This window comes from Pteropus alecto, unplaced genomic scaffold (assembly GCF_000325575.1).
Source record: "Pteropus alecto unplaced genomic scaffold, ASM32557v1 scaffold87, whole genome shotgun sequence".
NCBI classification, from domain to species: domain Eukaryota; kingdom Metazoa; phylum Chordata; class Mammalia; order Chiroptera; family Pteropodidae; genus Pteropus; species Pteropus alecto.
The window spans coordinates 351854-361122 of record NW_006443225.1 but is presented as its reverse complement, the minus strand read 5'-3'; positions in this window follow the sequence as shown (position 1 = coordinate 361122).

The window sequence follows — 9269 nt, the reverse complement described above, 5'->3', positions numbered from 1 at the left end:
AGTGAAGTCAGTATTTTTATATGCAGCTCAGATTATAGCAATGCCTAGGCACCTAGTTCAACCTTGAAGAGATACGAGGTGGTGTATTCTGCTAGATTTCAAGTTTATCTTTATGTTGAGTACATCACAGTCATTGAAACTGGCTATTACAGCAGCAGGCATGGCAGGGGGTATGTACGTGATTTGTGCATGACACAAAAGTAAAAGATGATATATCTAGTCAGGGTTTCTGATAGAGTATCTGGGAGCAGCAGTAGATAAAGCAATATACCAACATGATAGAATAAAAGGCTTTTCAGCCAGGAGGCCCCTGACCTGCACCTTTCTGTAGGTCACTGTATTCTGTGAGCCTACTTCATTCATTTCCTTTCATGGTTGACTTCCACCCCAGGCAGCCTGCTTTTCTAACTTATGTTAAGAGAACTATATTTTTGTGCCTTGAAAATAATGTTTTTGTTTTTTTTTTTCCATTTAACATTTTTATGAATAGCCCTTCAATCTTTCTTTCAGCAGTTAGGCATTGAGCACCGTCACAGAGCACAGATACTATGGCAGAATACGAAAAGAACAAAGTATAGCTTTTGTCTTTAGTTTACTATATAGAAGTAGAAAAGTAAGAATTCCCAAAGCCCCACTTGCTATAGTTGGAACGAGTAAGATTACAAGAGTTTTTCTAATTAAACCTGATGTAAAGAACATTTCTGAATAAAGGTAAGGGGTAGTGTCATAGGATCATAGAATTTGAAAGCTACAGCTAAAATATTTAATAGCTTATGCTAGAGAGATAAACAATACACAGAACAAAATGAAACACCTAGAAATAGACATGGATTCAAAGAAAGAATCAAGAATATATTAAAAAGAGCATTTAAAATTCCTGGAGAAGAGATTGTTTATTCAATGATTGTTAGATACCTGGAGAAAAATAAATCCAGATATCTATCTTGCTTTTTATATCAAAATAAATCCTTTCTAGATACAAAATTTCTATATTACAAGCAAAGAAACAAACAAAGCGTTGCTCCTGATGTGTTCAGGGAATAATATGTAAGTTAATTAGTGTGTGTTCTGAGATGAAGACCTATAAAACAAGGTTGACTTTGCAGGTACGGGCCCAGTGATGAATAATCTTAAATGTGGAGCTGAAGACTTGAGATCTGAGCTGTCAGCAGTGAGAGGATAAGATGGTCGTAGAGCTGAGGTTTAGAAAGATGATCGTTATCGTAACATGTTAGCCCAGCGTATTAAATTCTTACACAGTATTATGAGTCTCCCAATCACATCTTGATCTCTTGTTCTTGTACTAGAGCCTTTCACTTTTCTAAATGTTTGAAATACACTCTTTTCCCCTTTCTCCACAGCTCTATCCTGTTAGCAACTCTCCCCAGAATATTTTTTTTTAAATCATTCTGACTGAATTCATCCAAACTCAGGCTCCAGCACTGGTCATTTTAAAAAGCTCCCCAGGTGATTGTAATGTGCACCCAGCCCTGGCCGTAGACCAGAGATTTTCACCCTTTAGCCTATATCAGAATCACCAGGAAGGCTTGGAAAACCACAGAGATTCAGAGTCCATAGGTCTGGAATGGAGCCTAAAACTTGCTTTTCTAACAGATTCCAGGTGGCGCTGAAGCTTCTGCTCTGGGACCATATTTTGAGGACCCTTGGCTGTGATATTGTGATTTAAAATTAGAAATATATGTTTGGTTTTCATCCCATTTCTGGAACAGTGCTCCCAAAACCCTTGTAATTTCCTGAGTGATAAAGCTATAAGAGCTATTATCTTTTGTTATAATATTTGGCGTCTTGTCTTCAGTTCCTGAAATGACTTCAGAGCCCAAAGGTGAAATAGTGTCTTTTTACTCATAACAGGGCCCTCCCAATCACAGCTTGGTTTATGTTAGTAAGGTGACTTTTAGAAGAACCAACCACGTGATTAGAGGGTTGGAACTTTTATTACCATGACCCTTGAGGAAGAGGAGAAGGGCTGGAAGTTGACTCAACCACCAATGGCCAATCATTAGATTAGTTATTCTTATGTAATGAAGGCTCCATAAAATCCAAAAGGACAGGGACAGAGAGCTTCCAGGTTGGTGAACATGTGGAGATTTGGGGAGAATGGAGTGCTCGGAGACAGCCTGGAAGCTCTTTGCCTTTCCCCATACCTTGCCCTATGCATCTCTTCCATCTGGCTGTCCCTGAGTTATATCTTTTTATAATGAACTGGTAATCTAGTAAGTAAAATGTTTCTCTGAGTTTTGTGAGCTGCTCTAACAAATTAATTGAACTTAAGAAGGGATTGTGGGAACCTCTGATCTATAGGCTGTTGGTCAGAATCCCAGGTGACAACCTGGACTTGCAATTGATATCTAAAGCGGGGGTGGGGGGGCCAGTCTTGTAGGACAACTCCCCTTCCATACATTGGAATTGGTGACCAGAGCCCTCTTACTGGCCTAGACAGCCATCACACATGAACAATAGCCTCCTACATGGTCCTGCTCCTACTTTAATCACCCTACAGTCCATTTTCCACTTATTTCTTTTGGAAGAGTAAATTTAATCACGGGGGCCTCTATATTGCTGACATTGTCCTGCTTCAAACTCCCCAATATAATCAAAGTCCAAAGCCCTTAACCAGCTTGCAAAAGTCCTCTACAGTCTGGCCCTACATCCTACTTGGGGCTTATCTCTTCTGTCTTTGCCCTTTGCCATTGCCCTCACATCCAGCTGGCCTTCCTCTGGATTCACAAAGTCTGTTACTGCTGTGGGCTTTTTCCTGGCTCTTCCCTTTACTTGCAATGTCCTTTCCCAGATATTCACTTCACTATCTCCTTATCACCCAGGACTCAGCCTAAATGTTGCTTCTATGTGCCCCGACTCCCTGAAGTCAATCTCTATAATCTGATTTTATTTTCTTTGTGACACTTGTCTATTTCAATTGTTTGCTTGGTTATCTTTACCTACCTCACTGGAATGTTAAGCTATATAAAAACAGGGACCTAGTCTCTTTGTGAAGAAAGGGGTGACTTCCCAAAGAAGCCAAAAATTTGGTCAGGCAAATGAAATCCTAAGACTGGAGAATGGTCTTTAGCTTGATGCATTGCCTTCCAGAGCCACTGGTGTGGTAGTGTTACTTCCATGACTTAGAGGGGCAGGCCTGCCACTTTGGCTGCCTTATTGCTGTATCCTTACATGGTGGACAGAAAGAGGGCTCTGATCTCTTCCTCTCCTTATAAAGGCATTAATCTCATCATGAAGACTCACCTTGATGACATTATCTAAACCTAATTACCTTCAAAAGGCCTCACCATCAAATATAGTAACACTGGGGATTAGGGCTTCAATATATGAATTTTGCGGGGACACGAACATTCAGACCGTAGCATGGAATTTCTTATCTTATGGATTTAGACTATAAGAATGTTGAGAACAGAGATATATATGTAGTCTATGATCTGGCATACAGGAGGCCTTTGATAAATAAATAAGCGAATAATAAATGAATAAATACAACAGTCCTTTCAAAGTTTGTCTCAGCACTTCATTAAAGACAAATAATGTGTTTTATTCAGTTAAAGAACTGAGTCATTTTTTCTATTTGTAATCCAAATAGTAAAAATATAGATTGAATGTTCCTATGGGTCAGATGTAGCTCCAGGTTCTTCACTCTTATTCTCATTTGAAAAAGTTGTTATTATTATTCCGTTTTATGGATGAGAAAACTGAAGTATATGAAGGCTAAGTAACATGCCCCAAATAACCCAGCTGACAGTCCAACCTTTGCCAGTCTGATTCCAGAGCTAGACTCCAGATCTTTGTCATTTATGTAAATATGACTTAAGACAAGTGACCTGGGGTCTTTCCTTCCAGAAAGATTGAATTAAAAATGTTTTCTCTACATTAGTGCAAAGTGCTCTTGCAGTGTTTGAATGCTCTGTATTGGTGCCAAGTGGTAATTTCTCATATTTTGAGTGATTTTATCATTTTTGAAATACATATATTCATCACTGTTTTGATGTAATCAGGACATTCAGGTGTCATAACAGAGCACACTAAACTTTGCATGAACTCTCCTTCATGTGCATAATCCTCTCCTTGGCTTGTGGCATCATTTAAAAAAAATTTACAAAGCATTAGTTAAGGGGACAGCTTTTTAAAAATCATGCTCAATAAACCAAAGCATTTTAAAAAATAATTTGCTCAACTTCAGAGAGGTCCGGTATATCAAATACAAGTCTGGCAATTAATGCTCATTGTTTGAATAGTCCCAAAATGATTATAGGCTCCCATGAGGGAGAAATTTGAAGTGGCATGTTTGGTACCACGTGTTTGAGCAAAGAGTATCATTTGTCTTGAGGTGTAGTTGGGGTCAGCTATGTAATAAAGAGGTTTAAAATATGTCTCAGCTATTATTACTGGGCCAACCCCAGTCTCTTTCATTAAACCATGGTTTTATTACCTCCACTAACAATAGTTTTCTCACTGTGAGTTATCAATAAGATTATAACTATTTCAGAATTTGTTAGCCAAAAATTACTGACTCAGCATTTGAAGTTAAACAACTTCATGTCATTCAGCACAACAATTTACTCTGTATGTGTGTGTATATGTGAGAATTACAGTAATATGTAAATGTATGGATGACATATTGTATACATATATACAAAGATGATTTTTTATGGCTTTCTAAGAAATTGTTCAGCTGTATTTAGAGGTAGAAATAACCCTGTGAATGGTAACTATGCGAATTGGCTACCATTTCTGTTAAAAAATGCCATGTAAAGAAAGGAACTGTGTATGTAGTTTAAAACCCAGAAGTCATAAATAACATTATCATATTAAAAAATATAATATAATAAGACATAAACACTAACATATAAATGAAGACTAATAATTGGAGATTTAAAACTTTGAACAATCATATAATCTGAGTAAAATTTTGAAGAAAATAATATGTAGTAGTATCAAAATTTTTGTTATTCTCTTGGTGACATTTCATAATTTTTGGTATTCTGACAATATAGATATCTTGGATATATTTATTACATATCTGAGTAGTATATGAAATATAATTATGATATAGATTCTCTTCTGATATGGGTCATTTTAAAACTTTGCTTAAACACTTATGGTTCATGAATTCCTGTTATGGAAAACTCTCTTTCCAGCTACCATTATTTTAATGGCTCTCACTTTAAACTAAGTCTTCACCATCTGCTCTTCCTTTATTCTAAATGCTAAAAGAAATTAATTTAAATGCATCATAAAAGAGCTATTTTATGTTTTTTAAATCCCTGTCCATAGCTTAACTCTGAGTTTAAATATACATTGGCGATCTCCAAAAACATCTGGAGGAAAACAGCTGTCTTTGACATCTAATTTGGAATATTTCCCAGGGAGGATAAGAAGTCATTTTAAATGGATGCATTATACACTGAAATGTCCCCGCTTCTCTTGCCCTGTCTAAAGCCTGCCATTACTATTAACCTAATAATGGAGGGAAAATCTTTAATATAGTGCTACCATAGTTTTATAAGTAGAGTTTTTATACTCAGGTAAAGTTTTTTTCTCATTATTTTCTAATATTAGCACTTTTAGTCAACTCTTATGAAACACTATTTCTGCAGTATAGAAAACAGTGCTGACAGAGACTGGTATACTATCAAAGCAGTAAGTTTCAAACATTTGAGAATCAACAGGAAGGAGAATCCATGCCTCCTCTTACCATAGCACGAAGCAGCGTCAGGAAGCAGGCAGCGATAGCCGATTCCAAGGAGGCCATAGCTAGAACTCAGCCTGCGCAGTAACTAGCCCTGTGTTTACTTTCTGGTTTCCTTCTTTCTTTCTATGCTTTGTTGTCACAAACTAAGATAAACTACAAATGACTTTAAATGTAACATCATTATTCTTACACAAATGACACTGTGGCTCAGTTGACTTTTTTATGACAGTGGGAAGATGAGCCATCTGTCCTTGGTACTGTGGTCGTTCTGACAAATCCAGTATCGGTGTTCAGAAGTATCTAGGAGAAAGTGTTCTCTGTAACCGTAGAGACACTGCATGCTACGTGCTATCCCAGGAGCTGCTCCCTCTGCAGGACTTGAAATATGGCACCAAAGGTGTCTGTGTTCTCATCACTGGGTATGCCAGCTTCATTTGCAAGTTCTCCAATTATAGAATGGTATTTCTTTGGGGCTGCCTTCTAGGTGACAGGGCTTTCATCATCCATTTTTTCCTATAGAATCTCAAGGTACTCAAAGACATTTACAATGAATAGCCATGACTTGGGGTGCAACAGTGCTACCACCTCTACTCAAACCCTTGTATTTCTTTCTAGGAATTCTCTGGAAATACAATGGCCTGAAAAAAACATGAGTGCAACTATGAGCAACAGGAAAGCTAAATGTCAGGCATAATTACAGGAGTTTGGAAGAAGGCATAGAGGGGTAGAACTGTTTTTATTAAAGATCATTGAATTATAGAAGAAAGAATCAATTGAAATCACATGCATAAACGGAAATAAATTTAGTATTTAAATGAGACATATTAAATGCCTAACCAACATTGTTTTAAAATGAACAAGAGAGTATTATATATTTAAGAAGTAGAACAGATACTAAGACAAAAATATTATATTTCATTAACTATAGAAGGACAGTGAAGAACAGAAAGATTTGGAGAAAGAGGACAGAATTGGTTTAGGGAAAGTAGGAAAGCACATAAACAGTGATGAGAAGGGATGGGAGTAGAGAGTCACAGAGAAGGAAGGGCAAGGACGGAGGCCTCTAAGTGAATGTTAGCTGAATTTTAAAAAATTTAAGTTGAGCATTATAACCAGTTGTTCACTGGGCTTCGGATTGTTATCACTAATTAACCAAAACTTTTTGCTTTTTGTGAGTTAACGTTCCTTACAGACACGGAGTTGCTCCAAACCTTAAATTTTTAGAATGGGCATTAAAAATTCAAATGTCTTCACAGGTCAGGTAGGAAATGTAAATGAATTAAACTGTCTACATGTAAAATACAAAACAAAACAAACACAAAGACAAAAAAACAAAACAAAATCAACTCAACTGTCAGAATAATAATTATATTTATTTTTACTGAACTATGATTTAAAAACATAAACCCATTCACATATGCACACATCACAAAAAAGAAAAAAATGTATGATGCTTGCTGCTCTTTTGATTAATAGCTAGAATTCTGACATTTTATTTCTACAGCAAGATCTTAGTGTCAGGTTTGGTATTTTACATTGTGATATGAATACAGAATTCAGCCTTGACTTTAACTGGGAGGGAGATTTAAATTAATTCAATTTTATGTTGGAAAAGCAGCTGTTCATGGAGGCAGATACTTATAAATCTTTGTATACTGATTTTTACTATTAGAGTGACTGCTCCTGAGATAGTTGAAAAATTCTGGTATTTCAATGTGATCAAATTTGGATTTTAGTATTCTACTACAGTTTGGCAATTTCCATTTCCACTTTTATATTCACAGTTTAAATGTTACTTGAGAAAGGAAAAATTAACCTATTGGTTCAATAATTCTAGGTCTGACTTGTTAAATTCACAAAATGATATACATATGTAACAATACATAGTAGCTTTACTTCTTGCTGTTTTATTCTTTCAAGAACTGGTTTTCACTTCTGCCTGATAATAGCTTTTTGGCAAATGGTGTCTCCCTCTAGCGATACAAATCATTATTCTTTTTAAAATGCAGTGAAAGTTGGATCCTCTGGGGAAAAAAAAAGTTTTTTAATCCAGAAAAAAATGCTTATTATTAAAGAATAAAATGAAAATACCTATATCTGGAGTTTTCTTGACTTGTAGCAAGAGATGTGGAAACTTTTATATTTTATTATGGTTTTGAGGTAGATGCTCAATCTGGATGATTATGGTCACTTTAGAGAAGTTTTATAGAGCCCTGCTCTCCTAATATATGCTATTTTATTAAATAAAGGGACTTAGGCAATTTACATATTAATTGCTCCAATGGAAAGAGGGAAGCCCCTCAGCTGTTGGACTCCAAAGGATGGAAACAAAAACACAATGTACTCGTGGCTCATTATGGTCTCTGATAATTAGCAAGGTAAACCCCTTCTCTCCCTCCCTCGCTCCCTCCTTCCCTCCCTTCCTTCCTCCCTCCAACATCTCCAGAGTATCCACTCACTCACTACAAACTAGGTACTGAAGATAATTTAGATGAATAAGCCATAATTATTGCTCACAATTTATTGTTACACCCAAATTATTGTCTCAAAAACATTTCAAAAAATGTCATATACTATTTCAACATTCAAGTATTTTTGTCAAGAGTGTTTATTTTCAGGATAGGGACATGCTCCTTAGCTCAGGATAGGCAAGCTCAGAAGTAAAGTGACATCTGCTCAGAGGAAAGCTTCCACTGGCTGAAAAGACTTCCCTAAACAAACCAAGAGCAGATGTCCTGGCTCAGGTTGCTTTTAAGTAAAAAAAAAAAAAAAAAAAAATGCAGATTAACGGGGCCTGCTGCCTTAAAATTGAAGAAGACAGTTTCTAAAGTAAAAGTATTAATTCCTCAAGTCTGCGACCACTGGCTTTTGGGTCTGGGTTGGGCCTGTGGAGTGGGAGTGATAATAGGGAGAGGGGAGCTTGAGATCTCAAGATCCAATTTCAGAAACGCCCCTCTACCTGCTGGACTCCACCCACAGTGCCTGGCTCTTTGGATGACACAAAGGATGGTGAAAAGGAAGAGGGTAAGGAAGTCTCTTGGCTGTTGGCTTAATCCCCTCCCCACACACAGCTCAGCTCTTGTCAGCTCCTCCAAGAACCAAGGCACTGCTGTCAGCACCTTCAGTGAGTCCCACATGTAAACAGGTGCAGAGTGCTGAGAAACACGCTGTGCATTCACACTGCGCAGAATTAGAAATTGAGTGGATGTGGGAGTTCATATGGGGGGAGCCCACCACGTGCTCACCAACCCCTGGGCTCTCATCTGCTCCCATCTTCCGTCCTTTAGAAGATTTTCTGGAGTGTAGTGACTCTTGTTGATTGACTGATTGATGGATTGATTGATTGATTTTAAGAAATCGACTCACCGGATTGTGGAGGCTGGAAAGTCCAGAATTTGCTGGGCAGGCTGGCAGGCTAGAGAGCCAGAGAAAAGCTGCTGCTATAACCAGAGCTCGTACATACTCTGGAGCAGAATTTCCTCTGCATCTGTCTTAAGTTTTCTCTTCTTATAAGGACAGCGGTCATATTGGATGAGGGCCCACCCTA